This window comes from Passer domesticus, chromosome 2, assembly GCF_036417665.1.
Source record: "Passer domesticus isolate bPasDom1 chromosome 2, bPasDom1.hap1, whole genome shotgun sequence".
Taxonomy (NCBI): Eukaryota; Metazoa; Chordata; class Aves; order Passeriformes; family Passeridae; genus Passer; species Passer domesticus.
In genome coordinates, this window is record NC_087475.1 from 43,746,610 (window position 1) to 43,760,807 (window position 14,198).

The window sequence follows — 14,198 nt, forward strand, 5'->3', positions numbered from 1 at the left end:
CATAGATGAACAAGGAGCATCTGACTACCCTCACCCACAGGAGGAACTCTGTAGGAGGTGGAAGTAGGGTCAAGGCATCAAGGACAAATATAGAGATGGGGTACAAGGATGAAGGCAAGTCAAAACCCACCTGAAGTTAAATCTGGACTCCCTCTCTCTGTCTAGAGTCACAAAGGATAAGAAGTAAAGTTTTTATAGGAGATTCATAAGCAGAAGAAAGCCTAAGGAAAATGCAGGACAGAATAGAGCCCTGAGAAACCAGCCTTAGGTGACTCTGCTCTGAGCAACAAGCTAGACTGAATGTTCTCCAGAGGTCCCTGCAACCACCCTATGACTGTGTGACAACCCCAGCATGCTCATCTGCTATATAGCTGTCAAATCCCTAAACCATGGCTAACTTTAAAGGACTTTGTGTCCTGTTCATCAGGTTTCATTGACAGTGGAGGATTCCTGCTCGCTTTTTCTTTTCCAAAGGAAACATGAAGCAGTAACTACAATTTTTATCCTAAATCAGATAAAGACTTTTCTGTCCTGTGCAAAAATACAAAATACAGCACTTTGCACCTTTACTGCTGTGCATATCAAAGAACATAGAGAAGACTTCTGCCTTTGCAGAGAGAGAATGCCCTTACCTATTAATATCATTATGGAGACACTTAATTTAATGTGGAGTAAATGGAGTGTTGTCAGAATAAATTAGATGGATCTGAGATATGTGACACCTCCACAAATCACCAATTATTTTCTCAGACATAACTATCATGATTTATCTCTGACCAGTGTTACTTCTTTCTGTATCTTTCCCATAGTAATCCTGCCCTGTTTTCTGCTTTATAGCAACACTGGTCAGTATTATGGTGCCAATATCATAAAAAATGACACAAAAAATCTAAAAACTAAACAGACCCCAAACTCTGTGAGTATGCCACAGCCCAACATTGCTTTATGAACACTGTGTCACACAGCTCTCAGCAGGAACTTGCTCTTTCCATGCCCTGCTTACCCTGGCTGGCCACACAATTCTGGCTGACCCTTCCTTTGCCCTGACAGAGTTGAAAATACACAACTGTTTGGCATTCTGTGATACATGCTCTTTTCCAGCAGCACATCTCTCTTGGAATACATCCTGACTGTGATGCAGCACAGCTTCTTCACCTTTCCTTGGAGAGCTGCTACCTAATCAGTTCACCCAGTAAGCACAAAACATTTTTTTCTGTCTACCTACAATTGCTAATTGGAGCTTTCTCTATTAATTTTTTTTCAAATATTTTCTATGCTATACCAAGGTAATTTAAAAATTTTAGTGTTATTGTCCACTCCATGAGCCACTGGGGATCCTGCACAAATACCCAAAACCCAGAAAGCTCCAATGCTGTATCATCCATTCTATTTCAGGGTGCTATTGGTCTTCCACAGCTTAACCTGCTCTTTCTATCAGCAGGTAATAGTCAAATTACAGATTTAAATTACTTGTACAAAACCTATGCTAATTTTATATTAATAATAGAAAAAACTATTACAGAAAAAGTTATTATTTTATAGAAAAGATTTTCCATCCTTACAGAAACCCCAGCTCTTACAGCCTGATTGAGTGCCTGACCTTCTTTCTTTCCCTTGAATAGGCCTTTTTATAGCTTCTTTCTAGATAGCTACACTGAAGAAGGGAAGCAAAACCTGCAGTTAATCACCTTCTTCTCCGGAGATCAGAAATGGGTCAAGTGTAACTGTCCAGTATCTGAACAAGTAGTGTTAAATAAAAAGAATTAATGACTTTATGTTTCTGCATGTCGATGTGAAAATATATTTGAAAATTCTTTTAAAAATCAGCCATATCTCTGAAATACAGCAGCAGAGTTCTGTTTATCATAAGAGCCTTTATACAAAAATAAAACTTGTCATCCTTTGGTGAAAAGCACATGTGAAATATTTGAGTGACTATGCCACTTTTAAAGTCTGTCAGTCTTTGCAACAGCTTTGGCATAAATACATTTTTATCTAAACACAAACACGAGAAGACATACTACAATTATTGATTGCAAAAATAATGCTGTCTGGTTACTATTTATTTAACAAATAACTCTGCCAAACAGAGAGCATATTCCTCAAAAACTTCATTATCTAACACTCCAGCTTCCCAAGTACTTTTTTTGTGTGTGGGGGGGTTACACACATAAGTAGTTCCTTTGATTTTAGCAATACTTCTTTGACTGCATTTACCTTCCAAAAAAGCCTTTTTCTTGTCTGAGTTAAGCAGATGACAAAGTCAAGGCAAAGGAAGCCTGCGAGAAAGATCAGTCGGAGGGATTTGGGCAAGGCTTCCTATGTTATCATGGGAGGAAGGTGGCTGCTTCTCCAAAAGAGCTGCTTAGAGAAGAAGCTTAACTCAAGGCTTCCCAATCACCTTCTTGCAGTCTGTCCAGCTCTGGCTGCTGTTTAGGAGATTAGCCTATGAAAAAGCCCAGTCAGATGCCTAAAGCCCAGGTTAAAAGCATGCTCCATTATTCCCAGTGTTTGCAGACCAGGAACTGAAGCACATAATCCACTATGTTGTGGCAGCAATAAAATGTATTTTCTTAGGCTCTAAATCCACTTCCCTGACTAGACTAGAAATGTAAAGTAGCAAACATGAAAACCTCATCCCCAAGTTATTTTAGACAGAAAAAGGTTCAGCTTTCTTTTTCTCCCTAGGCCAGAGATTCCAATTTGAGAAACATTTCCCTTCAGCAAGAAAAATATTTCATAATCTATATTTGTGGTGATAGTGGTAGTGTTGCCCTCAAAACACTTTCTACAGCTAAGAAGTACTGAAAATCAAACTATGATATAAAAAGTTACAATATTAGCCAATTTTAATTATTACATGTTGTAGATCTGACAAATTTGCTACTTGGTCTTTAATATGCCAAATCGACACACACAAGGACATATATGGGATTGACAAACCTATCTAATTAAGTTTTTCTTGGTAAGTACCATCCTAGGTTTCATTTATATACTATGTCACAGTGGTTTTACAATTTTTGTAGTCTGCTTGGAGAATACATTTATGCTTTGACATTTTTCCTATCCCACATGTGTCAGGACACACATACAAAGGATATAGATGCATAAGTCAGTGTCATTACATTTCTAAAAGAATCTATACTTGTCATTATGCAAAAAATAGTCTTAGTAGTTGCCAGTTCTATCATTATTTCTCATGGCTTAAACAATTGCTGTAAACAAATATGTATGTACATTTTTTAACCATTGTGCCATTTTAGCCAATTGCTAATTTGTTTTTCTGAGGAAAATGGTCTAAGATAAAAACTTCCCTAACATACAAAACATGTTTACGCTCAAAATTTCAAAATGTCCAAGAGAGTTAAAAAAGCCTTTTTGAAAACTGTTCACATCTTTGAAGACTGATAAAAACTTTGCAGATTTTTCTCCTAATTTCAAAATATTTTCAAATACTGACATCTTCCCTTATAAGCACAGGCAGGCTTTACAGTCTTCAAAATTTACATTTATTTTACCAGGATGCATGTACTGCACAGGTAAAAGAACAAAAATACTAAGTAGAAACTATTTCATCTGGATTAATCCCATTCAAAATGTTACCTTATAAATAATGTGCTTCGGTAATCAGTTTGTAATCCAAAGAAACAAACAATAATGATGAGTTGTATTTTAAATTCCTTCACTAAGCAGTATGTATGCTTGAAATCTGAACACATCTGTCACTTTACCAAGTCATCCATTACTTGATGATGAAATTGAAGTGTCCCTGACTGTGTACAATTTATTCAGTGTTCCAAGATTTCAGGCAATAGGATAAAACCATCCTGCAGTGTGAGGTTTTTTTCCAGCTCTGAAGTAAACACTAGGGAGTTTAATCCACTGTCAGAGACATTTGCCCTTTCAAAGAGCAATGCAATCTCTAAGACTGCAGAAATGCAAAGCAGCTGTTTCAAAACAAGATGAAGTAAGTCTATTAGTTCACAGAACGACTGCTGCACTCAGTAGTTTACAGTAGTGGAAGAAAATAAAATCTAACCTACCAAGAGCATCTGGCCACCCTCCTGTGAATCCTCGGCATCTCTTCCTTTTCTCTATCACAGAGTACAGTATCACACTGTTCATTTCATTTGTCCCTTTTGGTTTATTTATTACTGTTGGACCAGACAACATTTTGATACTGCTTAATGGAATGAGAGGACTAGCAAATACAGTGTCCTCAGACATCCCCTTTCAAGTTATGTTTCTTCCAAGAGTCAAAAATTTCTGTGTAATTCTGCTGAGATTATCCCTTTGTTCTAGACAATCACATTGGCAGGATTTTGAAATACATCTGCTCCTTAAGTATAATAGAAAAATAATGTAGAAACCCTATAAATCAGTAAGCACCTGTAAGATCTTGAAAATTATATGACTTCATGCCAATAACAACTTTGGTTGCAAAACTTGTAATTTTTTAACCAGTACAGCTATAAAAATTGCTGTTATAGCTCCAGGTATTTCAGAAAAAATGCCTAATACACTAACGTTTTTCCCTTTATGTTAAAAGGATCCATTCTGCTGCAGGCATCTTTACACCCATAATACTGAATCCACACTGAGTGAGTAACTGTACCCAGGGAGCAGAACAAGGAAACCTTAATAACAGGCTCAGCAAGAGATCTCAGTCATTCTGATACCCTTTTGTGCAAGACAGCCTGAGAATGCATAAGGAGCAAAAGCTACAAGTAATTTGTAGCATTTCACAGTTACATTAACACCTCTAATTGTAACTGACAGGGCAATTAAGGCTGAAAAACATCCCAATACACTGTTTTGTACATGATGATTGTCCCACTGAAACAACAGAGCATGTACTCTGTTTGCAGGAAAAGTGTTTAACTTTATTTTCCTCCATTGAAGTAGATGCCCCAGTTCATCATGCCTCATTAGAGATTTGTGTTGCTATAAACATAATTATTTCAAACAATCACAAGCCTTTATATCAAGCACATTATTTAACAATTCCCTTCTCAATACAAGTGTCAACAAGGTTTGTTTTAAAAAAAGAATGTTAATTGTTATATAATCCATTAAAATAATGAGTCTTAAAATAATGAGCAGGCAATATAGGCTGAATACAAATATATCAGATGTTGACCTTCTTTTTTTTTTTTTTTTTTTCTTTTTTTTTTTTTTTTTAATTAAAATCCAGACTATTCACCTCATGTGCCCAGGTTTACCAGGCTTTGTACACTTCTTTTCCTACCAGTTCCTCTTCCTCCAGCACACACGCACAGCTCCCTGGGGTAAGCCATAACAAGCCAAGTTGTGTCCAATATTAGCAAGTAGACAAATGATGTAACCACTAATTTACAGATTTTTTTTTTCTGTTGGAACTTGATGCTTAGGGCCCAATATCTACACTACAGATATCTGTGGGAGAGAGAATACTTGATTAGGTCTATTTTAATCCCAAGAGACTGAATGCCCATTAGTAGTCAGGCTGTGTCAGATGTGATCTTCAGGCATGCCTTACTGTTTAGTTTCATCTAAAAGGAATCTTGTTTATTTGGCCCAAGACTATTTCACAACATGAACTGAAGTAAATAGAGATGACTGAGAGATTTATGTCAAAAGAACACTCCTGATCCAAATTAAAATGCTGCTGTAGATGCCTCTGTATCTGATTCTTCAAGTAAAAAGAAAGTAAAAAGTCCATAATTTAGGAGAAATTAATCCCTCTCCAGTTTCTGCACATATATTCAAGATCAAAATAGGTGGGATTTTTTTATCTAGTCTGAAAACTCTCCCCAATCTTAGCTGTTGACTGTTTATTTTTCTATTCATCATTTGTTATATACATCTGTATATCAAACATTAATAATATCTGACCACAATTTACACACCTTTGATTGTACAGGATACAATCTTTAAGAATATATAAGAATAAAAATAGTCTGAAGGCTGGATAATGATGTAACTAGTTCCAGAAAATAAATAAAATAGAATAATAAAATGACTGATCTTAGCAAAATACTCAAATCTATATCCAAAGTGACAGAGGTAATTTTAAGGGTGAGCAGTGAATTTCAGAGTGTGTTTTTGTTACCTTGCCCAAACTACACTTAAGACAGAGCATTGAAGGGAAGAAAAAAAGTATATCACACAAACCAAAACTGTAATTGCAAATGTCACAGCTATATACGGGCCTTTATGGACCTGAAAAGAAAAGTGAATCCATTAAGATGACACCAAGATATTAAGAGAATTGGAGAACTTGACATATAAAGAGAGGATGCATGAATTGTTTTTATTCAGCCTGGGAAAGACCAGATTGAGAGGGGATCTCCCCACACAATTTATAAAAATAACTAAATTATAGGTACAGAGAAGGAGGGTTCTAATCTTTTCATAAGGATGCACAGTGATGGAACAACAGCTAACATGCACAAGTTGCTTATGGGAAATGCTGTCTAGCCATATGGAAAGAAAAGGCAGCTGACCATCAGAATAGGCTGCTACAAAAATTAGTGAAATATCAGCCATTGGAAATGCTACTTAGCTTGCCAGTGTCCTGAATATACTAATCCATGGCCTTGACTTGTTACAGAACTTGTACCAGCGATTCCAGAGGTATTATTCCTTTCCTAATATTCTTATATATTATTTTCCTAATGCAAGCTTTTCTGTGCTTCTGAGACCCGACTATCAAAAGAAATTCTACACATAAGGTGAAAAAATATTACCTTTCTTCTTCCCATTGGAATCCTGAACTGCAGCAGTTCATGCATATTTTTACCTTGAAAATTATAAATAATAGCATGGGTTTTTTTTCTTTATTCACACTGCAGACAATGAGAAAAATACAGAGACATAGATTTCATATCCTTCCAAGTTTCTGCCTTATCTGCTACAACTTGATTTCATGAGTAAAACACTGATAAAAACGAGAATGCTAATGTTAAGAGGGCTTTAAAGAAACAGAATATCTCACAAGAAGTTTTAACACCCTCCATGAATGAGTTGTGGGCAAAATCAGCCCTGCTCTCCTCTCCTTCCCACACTTGAAAAAGTCTTTGGGGGAAAAAACCAGAAAATTTGAGATACCAGGTAGCAGACTAGATAAGGAGGTTTCTTTTCAGCTGAAAATATGAGGGTCAATTGAAGACACTGAGTTTCTGCTGCTTTTAATCTTTCTAAAGAAAGGAAGCATACTTTGAGATTATTTACTTGGTAACTTGGCTTTTGTCACAGCAATAGCCTACTACAGACTTCCAAAACCAAAGGATTTACCAGACATCTTTCTCCATTTGTAATTGGTCTCCTCTGGACACTGCTGGGATTGTGGACCAGGGCAAAGTGATGGCTGTTAAGGGATTGCTTCTGACATAGAAGCTATTAGTCACTGTCTTCCATCCATCCATCCATATATCTCTCTTCCTCATAGTCCATCAGTGGACTTGTATTTTTTCTCTACTCTAATTCAACTTTCTCTTCTGTCCTCCTTTTGCTAAATACTCAGAGTATTTCCTTATGATACACTACTTAAATACCAGCAGCTGCCAAAACTTGCCTATATTAGCTTTGTACAGCAATTGCAAACACTTAGATGAAATAAGTACAGAATGAGTCAGAAAATAATATGAAGTGAAAAACAGGTTTGGAGTTTGGGTGGTTTGTTTTTCTTTCCTCAAAGTTGTGAGCTGCTTGTTTAAACATAGCTAAGGCTAAAAGATGTTTGTGTTAAAAGAGATTTTAACAGCACATGGCATAACTTAAAGGAAGTCGAAAATAAGATATTTTTTTTTCCTAAAATATGAGGCACTGTTGTAAATCACAGCTCTGATCCAGTGCCACGTTGATCAGTTTTTATATTAATGTAAATGGAAGTGCATCATTGTTCCATGTTATATGGCAGTAGCACACTGGCCAAACTCAGCAAATATGTACAGGGAAGGGGCAAACACCAGAGCAAGTGAAAACAACAAAAGCAATCCATGTTTCCCCAGAAAGACCACCATCAAGTATTTGCTTGCAGAATAAAGGGCTGCTGTGCAGGGGGTAAGAAGTGATCACAGCACCAGAGTTCAAGAAGTGTTTGGACAACACTCTTGGGCACACGGTGTGATTCTTGGAGTGTCCTGCACAGGACCAGGAGTTGGACTCGATGATCCTTTTGGGTCCCTACCAACTCAGGACAATCTACGATTCTGTGATAAAGCTTCTCACTTTTGGATTGTGACCAGGAGAAGTTACACTCTTCTCCACTGGGTGGCAACGCAGGATACAGCAACAGACTGAAGAGCTCTCTCCGCGGGACCACCAAAACAAGGCAGCTTTCTCCTTTTGCTGTTTCACTTTGCAATGCTGTGAACACGTGGTGGGGGGGAAGAAAGGCAGCTTTGAACAAAGGTAATTGGTTATGGGCTAATCAGATTTGGTGCAGTTCAACAAGTATTAATATAGCCCCCTCCAATTTTTTGTTTCTTTTTGATCGGAATAATGTAATGAAATGTGAACTAAAATTACCATTACACGTGCTGGAAACTAAAGCTGACTTTTCATAAGTGCTTTTGCATACGCATCATGGCTACAGTTCTGCAATTTTTTTAAAATGAATTATTTTTAAAGTAATTTGAAGTAGTAGCAAGATAATGTAAGACACAAATAAGATTTAAAAAACCCCACAAAGACTATGCCTCTGATTTCTTGAAAATACAGAATGTATTTTCTCTGACAAAATTCCCTAGAACATAATTACAGTATGTATCTGTACCTCAACTGCCAGAAGACAGGTGAAGGTGATGGAGCATTATTCTCACATCCACATACGTTTAAATGTATAAGTTCAGAATTATTTCAAATACACATATAAATGAGAAAAACTAACTTCATACACTGCCTACACTACTAGGAGATGTTTTTCTAGGACATGATTTGTTCTGTACCTAGAGAAAGATTTTGTTCTGTTTCTATGAAATGACAGTCTATTTTATTCAAGGTCTATTTAATACTTTTGGAAAAAGGTGGGGGCGGGGGGGAAGGCAGTGTAAATCCCAAATAGTTAAAATGTTTTGGGGATTGATGCAATTATTAGAGAAAACTGCTCATCTGAACAACTGTATGATCTTTTAACATATGGCTTCTCTTCATGTATTCCAGTACAATTTGTGTACACAGCTGAGACCAGAGTTTTTCTTGTCATGAGCATCTGCTTGACCCATCGTGTGTGCTGCACCTACCACTGTGAACCGTTCCAATGGCACTGCTGAGGCATCTGCCACACAGGCGCTCTCTACAGAGGAATTCAGAGCCTAGAATTCAGAGCCTACCCTGAAAGGTAGCAGGGAACAGCAAATCAATGAGCTCTAGCTGGAGTCCAGGAAACTTGGGGTTTTTTTACCTTCTGATAACATCTAAGGGTGGTGCACAGTGGTGCACTTGTAACTACATATCCCTGAGGCGCAGGTTAGTAGTGACCCATTTCTGTACTTTCCTTTTAGTAGCAGTGAAATATGCTCTGAATTGTGGTGGTTTTAACTGGAGTAGAGCTATTTTGCTTCACAGGGGCTAGTATGGGGCCATGTTTTGGATTTGCGCTACACAGGGTTGATAATATAGAGATGTGTTTGTTATTGCTGAGCAGGGCTCAGAGTCAAGGCCTTTTCTGCTTTTTGTACTGCCATGATGGCAAGGAAGTTGGGGGTGCAGGGGAAGTTGGCAGGAAACACAGCCAGGACAGGGGACCCAAAGGGATACTCCAGATCATAGAACATCATGCTCAGTATATAGAGTAGGGGGGAAGAAGTAGGAAGGGGGGATGTTTGGAGAGATGAAGTTTTGTCTTCCCAAGTCACTGTTACATGTGATGGGACCCTGCTCTCCTGGAGAAGGCTGGACACCTGCCTGTCCACAAAAAGCAGTGAATTAATTCCTTGTTTTGCTTTGCTTGTGTGTATGACTTTTGCTTTCTCTATTAAACTGTCTTTATCACTACCCCTGAGTTTTCTAGCTTTTACCCTTCTGATTCTGTCCCCAGTCCTGCTGTTGGGGTGATGAGCAAGTAGCTGCATGGAATTCAGCTGCTGGCTGGGGTTAAACCATGACAATCTTCTCTCAGGGTACAAATGTTTTACCATCAGACTATGTTCTTGAGGACAAGACTCAGACGATCTAAGCCGTGCAACTACTCCGTACTGCACACTCCCAAGTGATTTCACAGGTTAGAAACAGCCAGTCCACTAGCACTAAGTAGATGTATCTCACTCCACTGACTGTACAGACTCAAGAAGTCCAAATCAGATGCCTATGTTTGCATAACCATAGATGTCACTTGAATCTCACCCCAAAAAATGAAGTTATACACACTATTTTTTGTACACTTCTTGTACACTCAAACATGGCATTATTAACGTATGAATACAAAAGAATTAACTATATTGACTGAAATGTAAGCTGAAATAATTTTCATTTTAAATTCTTCACAGGTGTCAAGGCAAATAAACAACTTCTGGCTGTTTGATTAAACTCTTTTTCACTATAAATATATTCCTTTACTAAGCAATTAAAACTACAGAGAGTGAGAAGAGCCTAGCTATCAGTGCTTGAACTGATTGGTAAAAAATTCTTGTTTGAAAAACTAATGCTCTCTATATTCAAATATTTATTTGAAATTAAATTATTACTGTGAATCTCTGTGAATACAGCCTGTGCTGTCAAAAGGCTGAACGGCAGTCTTTCTAATCTGAGATTTTGTTGGGTTTGATCATAGTAAAAACCTTCCTGTACTAGAAATATATGTCATCCAGGGCCTGTTATATTTATTTAGACATTCTGGTTCAAAAACCCCCTACAATGCCACCTTTCTCCTTTAGCAGCACCATTCAGTGTTGTTCTTCATTCAGAAATTGCAATGTGTTAACTGACAATGTTTAATACTTTTCACTGCAAGATGAGACATCCTTATATCAAAAATATTGTTAGGATTTTTAAATTAGTTTTTATTTATTTTAAACATCTTCTGTTCAAGGATTTCAGGAAGCATTGCTTATATACTTTTCTTCCTTAAGTAGAAAAGAGCAAGTTGTTTTAATGTTTGTACTGAATAATATTAGTTGTCTGCCCTGATATCTTTGTAGATACCAGAAATACTTAACTAAAGAATGAAGAAATGTATTTTTATGAGATGCAACATAGGCTAGGCTTATTACTTAATCTATAACTATTGTATTAATGTGTGATTTAGATGTTTTAAAGACATCAGGGTATGAGAGTGAGGCATATTAAAATAACGATTGCTGGGAACCTATTTTATACAGGAACATAAGCATCTCTCAAATATTGTCATTGTCATATTTGCAAAAATGACATGAACAACATATTTTTATAGCACTTTATAAGAACTGCTTTAAGAACCATTAATAACAGTTTATAATAACTGTTTATAAGACCTGAACTATGTCCAGAGAGATTGCGGAGTCTCCCTCACGGAAGATATTCAAGAACTGTCTGGACACAATCCTGTGCCATGTGCTCTGGGAGGACCCTGCTTGAGCAGGGAGGCTGGACCAGAGGTACACCTGTGGTCCCATCCAACCTGACCCATTCTGTAATTCTGTGATTCTGTGGATGAAGACTTAAAACTTGGAGTTTGAGATAACACAACATCACCCACAGTGAAAACAGGCTAAGAAAACAGGGAAAATTAATCTTCTTTTCATAAACACTCTACCTCTCTCCAAATCTGTTCCCAACTTCATCTTACACTTAAACTGAAACTTTGAGAAACTACGTGAAATGCAAGGTTTGGTGCCTTATTCAAGAATACATTCAATCCTTGACCTATAGTACTGAGGAAGAATTAAACTGATGCTTTGTCTTGTGTAATTAATTTATACAGTTTAGCTCGATGAGCCTAATACATCACTTAGACTAGAAGATCAGTACTAGCACAAACAGATCAACAGTATTATATGACATCACATGCAGTATATGGATAAACATGGGTACCTCGTTTTCAAGTGAAATATCGCAAACACTTAGACATAGCTGTTCTGGATTAGTCTACCACCTGTTATATTTAGCCCTGAGGTTATTTTGGTTTTTTGTCTCAGCATAAATACTCTGTATTACCTTGAGTTACTAGATATTTTAACATTCTATAACATAAATTCTACCAGTACTTTTTGACTGATACCCTTCACAAAGGGGAGAAGAAGCCCTTCTAGGAAGTTCTATCCAGCTATTTGGAAGACTAAACTAATTGCATCCTACAAGGGATCATTTTTCTCTTCACTGAAAAAGAGGCCAAGAGGCCCATTCAGACATGCATTTCTTCACACAAATACCCAGAGTGTGTAAGATCAGGAATAACACAAGTTTTAACATGGCAAGCTCTTATTTACATAAGACACAAATGTGTTTAACATGACAGAGATTCACCCCTCAGACTAAGGAAGAGAAGCTACATCTTATTACACAGCAACCCCTCCATCCAAGGGATTTTCTCAAATATGCATAAAGTTTGAAGGAAGGTCTTGCTGGTAGCAGAGATATCTTGTTTATTCTGAAAGGAAGACAATTCATTGTGAGATTGGACTGACTTTTATGCTTCCCATTTGCCCTCTCTGTCTCATATGTATAAAGCATGTTTTTAGGAACAATCTGCAGTCTTCTGTTGCATGAATGTAACAATTTAGTTCAGCTGCTTTGACCTGTTATAATAACTTCTGATATCTTAGTTGCTCCATGAGCATGAAAGCCTTTCAGATTTGGATGTGACTATTCACATTAGTGCTTGACTGGATCATTTACTAAGGCTGCAGCATGGTATACATGGGTGTACCTATGTCCTTTTCACTGGGTTTTGATTCAGTCTTTTTTCAGAGAGAGTGTCACAGAAGCACTCATAGCAGGTAGGCATTAACTCGGTTGCCTCATTAAATTTCTGTATGGAATACTACACTTTAAAAATTAAAATTTCTTCTGAATTAAGTAGCTTCAGTTTGGGAGAGAAAAAAAATGAGCTAACATCACTGATTTCTAAATTCACAGTCTTCATTAATGTAGCCTAATTTTCCTGAGAGCCCACAAGTGGACTAGTGCTAAAATACTTTGACCCTAGAAATGCAGTGTTACAATGGAAATAGAAAAAAATAGTAATTTTAATGAATATAAGACAATTTGTACTTCCAATCACATAATTTTAAAGGAACACAAGAAGAAGCTAAGCTGCTAAAGAAAAGAAACCATAACTTTTATTAAGAAGACAAAATTATATTTTGAAATACATGCTCATAGACTAACAGCTCTAAATGGCAGATTAGTTTTACCTCAATAGAGAGGATCTAATGATTCTTTTAAATACAAAAGCAGCAAGAAATGTTTTATAAAACTGGAAAGAATAATATTTGTTTCTAGAAAAAATAATGAATGAACTAATTTTTGAATGCACTAATGAAACTATATGCGTATCAATTTTTTTATCTGTATTATATAAATGACAGTAAAAATACCAATCTGCACATATAAAAATCTATAGAATATTTGTCAAAATAGGACTATAAAATGTAAAATTTTCCTATATAAAGAAAAACTTTCTGCAAAGTTTCACAATTAGACTCATAGGAAAAATCTGTGGTTTTCACATAAGTCTCCTAACCAATTTCCAGACCTTTAAAGGCACCCTGCTTGAGTATCCATGTCATCTGTAAAAATGTAAAAAGCAAAACCCTCAGCACAATCTAGGTATCAATAGCACACATTCACAGTCAGGGCAGGATGCTCAATGCAAATCTGACCTATAGCTGCCAAGAGAAAAAGTCTTCAGCAGAGGTTGCATAATAATATAAATGTTGAAAGGAACATCTGTAAATGCTGCAATGCTGAACATCATTATACTGAAGTCTCCTCTCTGGACTGGTAATGTTGCAGAGTTTATAGAAAACTGCTGTGGACATTACTGTAAAAGAAGACCCCATAGACAATATTTCACAACCCAAAATATTGTTTAAAAAACTTATTGAGTGTACTGTATCAAATTGGCATGGCTAGAGGTAATAAATAACTTGGGTTTAGAAATATAAAATGTTTCAGAGTATTAGTGTGTGAAATTGTAAAATATCACTACACTTACTATTTTAAAGAAATCTAAGTTGAATTCAGTAAGAGCATATTTCTTTTATAAGAACTTCAACGAGGCACAAACTTTCCATCTA

General features: G+C 36.6%; 1 protein-coding gene across 2 annotated transcripts in view; it reads right to left on the reverse strand.

The window, feature by feature from the left end:
• Positions 1-14,198, reverse strand: part of GPC5 (glypican 5) — a 585,152-nt gene that overhangs the window by 459,190 nt on the left and 111,764 nt on the right. The window lies entirely within an intron of this gene.